The sequence below is a fragment of the Boleophthalmus pectinirostris genome, unplaced genomic scaffold (assembly GCF_026225935.1).
Source record: "Boleophthalmus pectinirostris isolate CB_2022bp ecotype Guang Dong unplaced genomic scaffold, ASM2622593v1 HiC_scaffold_9, whole genome shotgun sequence".
NCBI classification, from domain to species: Eukaryota; Metazoa; Chordata; class Actinopteri; order Gobiiformes; family Gobiidae; genus Boleophthalmus; species Boleophthalmus pectinirostris.
Window position 1 is genome coordinate 28,526,842 of NW_026571541.1, and position 8,322 is coordinate 28,535,163.

The window sequence follows — 8,322 nt, forward strand, 5'->3', positions numbered from 1 at the left end:
AATTAAAGTTAAGTGCAAGTCATACTGTATTATTAACATAACAGTAGATTTAATGGAATCAATGAAAAAGGTTTAGTCTGACTGGCTTATCTGTACTCTATGGATAGTATAGAATTACACTAGACCGCTAGAAGGTTTCAGACCCAAGGAATGGGAAATAAAACTGTCAAAATTTACAAGGATAAAATTGTATTATGAGGTAGTGTACACATATTCAACATGTACATGCTTATACTTTTCATTGGTCTTTAAGTGTCTTTTAAAACTGATGTGGTCCTCCACATTTTAAAACTGTGGTGATCTGTTTCAACTGCTGTGGTTCATCTTTATATTCCAGATCACTTGAAATTTGAGGTGAAGTGTTTGCAAATTTTTGGAATCAATTTGAATCAATTATAGACAAAATGCTTCATAACTTTCTACTTCAGGTCACGTGATGTTAGAAGAAGTGTCTCAAAAGCTGGTTGGTTCTGTATGAGATAGCAGCAACAGCCTCTTCTCCTGGTTCATGGTCCTGTGCGCTCATGTTCACACAGCAAGAACGCCATTCTCTCTGAGGGCGCTTTTACATCACTAGTTTGATTATTTGGTCTGCGCCAGGCAATAAAATTCTTATTAACCAGAATACAAACTCCAGTGTGTTCCACTTTCACACCTGCAAACAAACCAAAATTGGTCTGATTGACGTATATCCAAGGCTCCTGCCCACAGTGGGTACAACTGCGCATGGCTCAGGGATGCTGAGGCTCTCCTGCACGCCAGACCTCTCGGAAGCGAGGCTGAGATACACCATCTCACCCAGTGACCTTCCCACGGAGCCCCTCCTACAGACGAAGCGGGCCGATCCCTATCCCCCCAAGCGGCAGGGGGCCTTCAACAGACACTGTTTCTTGAACCCTTCCTAAGAGCCTTCTTGGTCCAGGGAGCTCGGACTCACAAACCTACAGACACTCAGTTCGGAGGTCCGAGCCTGTCCTCCCATGATGCATTTGAAATATTTTGTTTAGGCCTACTGTCTATGGTTTGGACCCAAGTTTGCGTTCTCAACAGAAGGACCGCACCAGAGCTTGTCATTTGGTGCGGAGTCACGCGGACCAAGACCATCTCCTTTTTTGAGGTCTCAGTCTACTTGATTTAGTGTTCTAGTTGTTAGGTGATCTGAGTGCAACTGATGTTTTCACACCAGCGAAAACGAACCAAATTAAGAGCTTTTGGTTTGTATGGCAAGTAGGGATGGGCATGATTAATCAATAATTGATCATTAAGAATTTCATCGATTACGTTAATTTTAATCGACAAACCGAATGTAGGTTGCTGTGCGTAGCGTGACCAAACTGGGGTCCGTACATGTAGCTTTCTGCACTCAGAAGGAGCGAGCAAACACAAACATTCGGTCAGTCTGCAACGTACCAAAGCACAAATGTGTATTTAACGATGATTTGTACAAGAAATTCCACGCTTTCCGTTGCGTTTGGGACAAGTGTGAGTCCATGTGCACAGTGTACAAAGCAGCACATATGTTTCGGTGTCCAGTGGAAAAAAGTTTTACCAGGTGAGAGAAGCGCAATGTCGATGACGAGTCCCCACCTCCCACTCCCCGTACGGTGTCCTGGTTTTGACAAACGCAAATATGATCACACTAACCTGTATTCCACTGAATCATGTCTTTTAATCCAACAGAAATTGACCGCATCAGCGCACAAGAGCTGTAGTTTTATCTTCGCTGAGTTTATGCAAATTAGCGATGCGGTTTTAAGTTTCGTTTCTGTGAGAGTTGCGCAAAACTGAATTAAACACATTATAATGTCAAACGGTTTGATGTGGCTCTAGAGTCGTTACGGTTTATATGTCGTAAAGTTGAATTTATTTATGCAGATTAGTAGTGCAGATAGTAATAATAACGTTGATCATTTTAATATAAAAACGTTACTGATTAATCGATAATCGATCGTTAATTCTTCCGACGATCGATTAAGAAAATTTCATCGAATGCCCATCCCTAATGGCAAGTTTGGTGTGCACTGGTGTCGGTGTGAAAGCACCCTAAGGCTCACTTTTAAATCAATTATAAAATGCAAACGTAAGTTTTTATTCCAGATAAAGTGATGTAGTGCGATGTCTTAAAACTGGTTGGTTATGCATGAGGTAGCACCAAGATCCCCTATGGCCTCATTTTCACATAGCAAGAGCGCCATGAATCTTTGTCTCTGAGGCTCACTTTTAAAGGCAATCTCCTTTGTTTCTTTGTTAATTTTTGGAATCAGTTTAAATCAAGTATAGACAAAATGCAGCTGTAACTGAACTAGCTCACAGTTGCTCTGGTGTGAGGGCTGGATGTAGAGTGCTGACTGAAGTGTCTGTGCTGGTAATGAAGCATTTATCATTCAACCGCGATGACAGAGTTTGTTAGTTTGCATCGGGAAGTGACAGCTGATAGACGCCCAGCAGCTGTGGCCCACTAAACTCTAAAAGTGAATGGCATTGAACTGTTCCAATGACTATACACTTTTCATCTGTGCTCATGTGGACTGGCTTGGGGATCAATTGGAGCTAGACTACATCAGGAGAGGCACTTAGAACACTTGTAGATGTTCATCATGACGTTTTCAGTTGTTTCTTCATCAAAAGCGCACAGAGTTTGTCGATTCAGTGAGGCATGTTTAATCATTTCATCTCTGCTGGTATCTCTCTGCAGGGTTGCCAGATTTTCAGAGAGCAACATGCAACTAAGCCTTTGAAAAAGAAGTAAAAATAAGCCACCCCAGAAACAACTGGTGAAGCGTGTGTGTGTCACCATTTAACCCATGTGCCTGTTTTAACAGCTTGCTTTTCGGTCAATTATCTATTACTGTGGAAAAAAAAAAAAAAGGAAAATACTTGGAAACAGGCTACAAATCATCCCGTCTGTTTTCCCCTACCCCCATTCATAACCATTGCTCTGTATTTACCAGATTTGCCAAAGCTACTTCCATATAACGACCTTGAGCTTCTTTTTTTGGAAAGTTGCTTGCAAATTTTGACAGTCGCAAATTGTGTTTTTTAAAGGGCATCATCCTAGCCTGATTCATCAGCCAGTTTCACTTCGTGGAAACCATTTGACTTTGCAGCATTAGGATTTGTTTGCTTGACAGGTAAATGTTTTATTTAACCAATCGCTGCTATTTGGTTGTGACGTAATAATGTGCCAAATCCTGTAGGAAGAAGGGCAATAACATCTTTCCCCTTGATAAAATTCACCAAACATTCTCTTTGTTCTGGCTTTAAATCCTCGAATCTCGGGAATCGTTGCCAACACAGAATGTCTGGCTTCATCTACATCCATCTCAACCACTTTGTTTACTGTTGTGCTGTACCACAAAAGGGACACAGACAGACGTTTGAGTTTGACGTCATGGCTTCACAGCTCTTCACTGATTGGTCGGTGCAGGTCTACAACTTCTGGGGGTTTTGCAGACTGTCTAGCATATTCCAATTCCTGACCTAGTCGCTGGAGAGAAATGAAATTGAGCGGAGGTACTAGGTGGCGCCAGCCTGGCTATCATTATCCTAAGCAGTACTTTAATGTCATAAAGAGGTGATTTTCAGCCTCTCAGGTCTGTTGCACAATAATAGATGCATAAAGGACTGGAATACATGTAGAAATATAGGCCGTTAACAGTAGATCAACTTTTTTTTTTTTTTTAAGTTTATGTTAAACATGCACTGTGTACATTTTTGGTTGGGGTTTCTTCACCTGGCTGTTTTTATGGAAATGTCATTGTTCCACAGTGTGACATTAACAGCTCTACCTTACATTTATTTAATTACAGGTGGTTTTATAGCTCAAAAATACCTAGAAAAACATTCTGACTGTGAGCAGGGTTGCTTCTCCACATATCTGACCTGTAACTTAGTCTGTTTGGCCTCCACGACGATAGAAAGGTTTAATACCATACTGTGAAACATTCCAGACAAAGCTATAACATTTCTGTGGAGAAAAGTGTCTGACGGAGCTTCCACCAGAAAAAGTTACACAAAGTACGTTTAAATATGTTATTAAACATATGCGCATGTCACCACTGATTCAGAATGAAATTACTTATAGATATTTTGCTCTTATTTGCATGGGTCTGGGGCTTTTTTAAATGTCTTGGCCGCTTGTTGCTCTCTGAAAATCTGGCAACTCTGTACTTCATTCTCAGTTGTGTGATAAACAAAGGATTCAGCACATTGCGTAGCCATTTTGGCTCAAACTCTGCTTGCTACCGTGAAGTGTAACTATCAATAGACAGGGCTGTCAGCGTGGTCCGACAGCACGGCACTTTGTTCTGCTGCAGTTTCAACCACGTCAGCAGGCTCTTCTTTTTTTAAGTTTAAGCTGTTTTAGATCAGTTGGTGGTTTTCAGTTTTTCGAATGTGATCATGTCAAACTTCCGGATGGAGGCAAGAGCCAGTTTTTTCTATTGATTATATTGTACTTTGCCATGGAATATCGGGAAGGTAAATTCCCAAATGTGGAACCTGATCATTTTCAATTATTCATGAGACTCAAGACTAGGGCTGCTCGATTATGGAAAAAAAACATTATCGCAATTATTTTGGTCAATATTGAAATCACGATTATTCAAACGATTATTTTTTTAGTTACAAAATGCATTTATTCAGCATTTCTCTCTAAAAAAAAAAACACTCAGCAAAATTTTCAAACTGAAAATAAATATAGGTTACAAATATGAACCTTAGAGCAGTTTTGCGGTGCATAAAATGAATAAAATATACTTAAAACATGAAATAAGGCACAGAAAAACCCAAATGTATCCAAAATAAACTATATATCCAGCTGTTCTACAATCTCTGTATTTAAAAAAATGTAAATAAATATACTATAATTAATATAAAAAATATCCCAAAATAAACTTTGTTAAGCTTTAAATCGTTTCAAATATGAGTTTGGAGATCGTTTGACACACAAATCGAAATCACAATCAAAATTCAATGAATTGCACAGCCTTACCCAATACCATGCTATATTACAACAGAAATCTACAGTTGAACAATTAATTTTACATGAATTTTAGCTGCCCCCCATCTGTATTAAATAATGTTGGTCTATACAATGCTGTGTTGTCATCTGAAACCTATCAATATTGCGATTTAAAATGTCCAAAATATAACATAATGATACAAATATATAGCAAACAAAAGCATGTCATTTTTCACTTTACTATTAATTAAAAACATCCCCTCTTACCAACCAGAAATGAGAAAAGTAGTCACCCACATCAATGCCTTTTTGCAAAGACTTAAAACTGAACTTAAAGGTTATTGCTCTTATATATCTCCTTTAGTATCCGTCATCTTTGGCCAGTCCATTTCTAAGAGCGGCTTACGTTTTATCAAGAGCACTCTAAGAGGAAATGGGAGAAGGTGAGGAGTTGATCGATGTCTCATTAAAAACATATGATACGCTGCCAGATAAAGGCTCAATGTCATTACACGGAGGTGAATCACATTAAGATGGGCGCGATCACTGAAAAGGAGGAAATTATTATTATGAATGTGTCTGTGCCCTGATATTACAATAGGGAAGTGTCAAAAATATGTTTCCTAAATAGAATTCATTGTAGCAGCAGCAGCTTTTGTGTTCAAATCCAAGTGTTATGACAAGTAAAATGTACAGGGATACAGTCGGATAAACATAGATCACTATATCTTTTGTTTTTTATTTGTGTCTTGATCGTAGATAAGGCCTGTTTATGCCACCTACTATTTAGCTGCTGCTCCTTTTGTCTTCCAGAGCCCAGATAGCTCAGTCGGTAGAGCATCAGACTTTTAATCTGAGGGTCCAGGGTTCAAGTCCCTGTTTGGGCGAGACAGATTTTATACAGGGCATGTAAACAAGGAAGAGTAACACAACAAAGTCATTATCATACAACAAAGTACTGTATATTTAAATGGAAGCAACAACAAAAAACTTAAGTCTGACTCATCTGTAGTGTAAATCTCAATGGACAATATAGAATTACCGTATTTTTCGGACTATAAGTCACTCCGGAGTATAAGTCACACCAGCCAGAAAATGCATAATGGAGAAGAAAAAATATATATAATTCGCACTTTTTGGGGGAAGTCTATTTTATTAAATCTGAGACCAAGAACTGACATTTCATCTCGGAAGGCAAGTTATAGTAACAACAATAGAACAGAGAACAATAGACGTCACATATGAACAGTTTTTTAGATAACTATAGCATAAACAACAGAACAAGTTTACCTTACCTCTTTCATCCCCGGTGTCACTTCTGAGCTACTCTGTGACCTCCGGAGGTAAACAGAGCGCCGCTTCCTCTGCTGCGTAGCTGCCGTCAGACTCAGAATCATTTCCAGTTTTAATTATTCCAGCCTTTCTGAATCCCGACAGGATGGTTTCGGTTGTCACTGAAGTCCAGGCTTTGTCGATCCATCCAATGACTTCCAGGAAAGTTGCATGGCGCACCCGTGAAAGTATGTTCTCCATCCCCGCTTTCCTCCAGTCCCTTACAAGTTTCTCGCTCACTCCAAACTTTCTTTCTGCTGCTCAATTTACTGTTTTTGGCTGTATATTTCAATACTTGCAGCAGGACAGAGGCTTTTTCTGCAGGAGACATGCGCAGTAGAGTGAAGTGACAGAAGTAGCAGATACTGACACACAAGCCTAGAGCGCCCTCTGTCAGCTGTCTGTGTGAAAATTTTAATATATAATTCACACCAGAGTATAAGTCACAGGACCACCCAAACCATGAAAAAAGTGCGACTTACAATCCAAAAAATACGGTACATTACATGCAGACTGAAGGGATAGCAAATATAGTTACCAAAAAAGGAAGGCTGGAAGCTGAAACATGTCAACAGAGTAATTTACATCTCATTATTGTCTTTAAAAGTAAACTTGTTTAAATATGCTAAAAGTCATTTTGACAAGAATAATTTAAGGCTGGACAGTAGAGGGTGGGGCAACTCCATTCTTTTAATTGTATATTTTATGGTTTTATGACACTGTTGTCTTGGAAAACAGCTCCTCAAATAGATGCAGTAGATGCTTGATGCTTTTTAAGCCAAATATCAATTTATGGAAAAGTTTCATGAGATTTCTTCATCAGTTTGTCTTGTGAGATCTTGTGGCACGAGAACTTGCCTTATAATGCAATAGTTGGCTCCCTACCTCATTACACCCCCTGCCTCTTTCTCCTCCTCCTCCATAACGACCCTGGAGCCAAACAGTTTAAATTCAGTGGTGGACAGGAATGCAAACATTACTAAATGGAAACAGCTACGGTGATGACATCAGCAGTTCAAGTACCACAATCCTGGAGCGTCGAGGAGACGTCCTTCATGCTGACCCAGCTGAAGGAACATAACATCATAAACATAAATTTGAGGAAAAAGGGCAGCGCTGGGGTCTTCAAGCGAGTGGCAGCTGAGATGATGCAGGCTTCCCCAGGTAGAGCAGAGCCAGGTCCAGAAGAACAGTGTTTCCCAAACTTTTTTTCTGGGGACCCATATTTAAAAAGTCACAAATCTTCGTAACCATAGTCATAACATACAAAATAAATCTGTGACCATTATTGAACTTTAATGAGGATATTTTATTGTTGACTGAGTGATTGTGTCTCTCTGAACAATTAGTATTACTGTATTTTCCAGATTATAAGGCGCAATATCAATAATGTTGAATTCTCTTGTCTATTTTCATATATAAGGCACACCGGATTATAAGGAGCATTAAGGAGGACTCAAATATAGATTGAGTAATAATGTGTTTAATGCAGCTTTACGCACATTTGTTTACGTTTTACAGAAACAAAATTAAAAACCACATGGCTCATTTGCATAAACTATAAATGATAAAAAAAAAAAAAAAAACGCTGTCTCCTTGGGTGCTGATGCGGTTCAGCTTCTATCAGATTAAAGAACACAGCTCAGTGGAAGATATGTGAAAATCAGTTTGAGGTCAGTAAGCACAACCAGAATTAATACATTAAGGCGCACTGTCGATTTTTCAGAAAATTAAGGGATTTTAAGTGCGAAAAACATGGTACTCAAGTTTTAAACAAGGAAAAACAGTAATCAGTGTTTCCCGCAGAAAACTGGTTAGGCAAGACGGTGCTGCTGAAAAAGTGAGGAGTGGGGGTGTGTGGAGATGTATGTATATGTATATTGCAGACCTACATGCAGATCATGACAGAACGACCCAAGAAAAATCTCTTGTGACCAGTGTTGGGGAGTAACAGATTACATGTACCGGAGTTATGTAATCAGAGTACAAATTATGAGTAACTGTATTCAGTTACAGTTACTGTTTCA

The 8,322-nt window shown here is 39.2% G+C and overlaps 1 non-coding gene across 1 annotated transcript; it reads left to right on the top strand.

Moving 5' to 3' along the window:
* The first annotated feature begins 5,777 nt into the window (after positions 1-5,777).
* On the top strand, positions 5,778-5,850 carry trnak-uuu (transfer RNA lysine (anticodon UUU)). Its single transcript has one exon. It is a non-coding gene; the product is annotated as a tRNA-Lys (tRNA).
* The last annotated feature ends 2,472 nt before the right edge of the window (positions 5,851-8,322 follow it).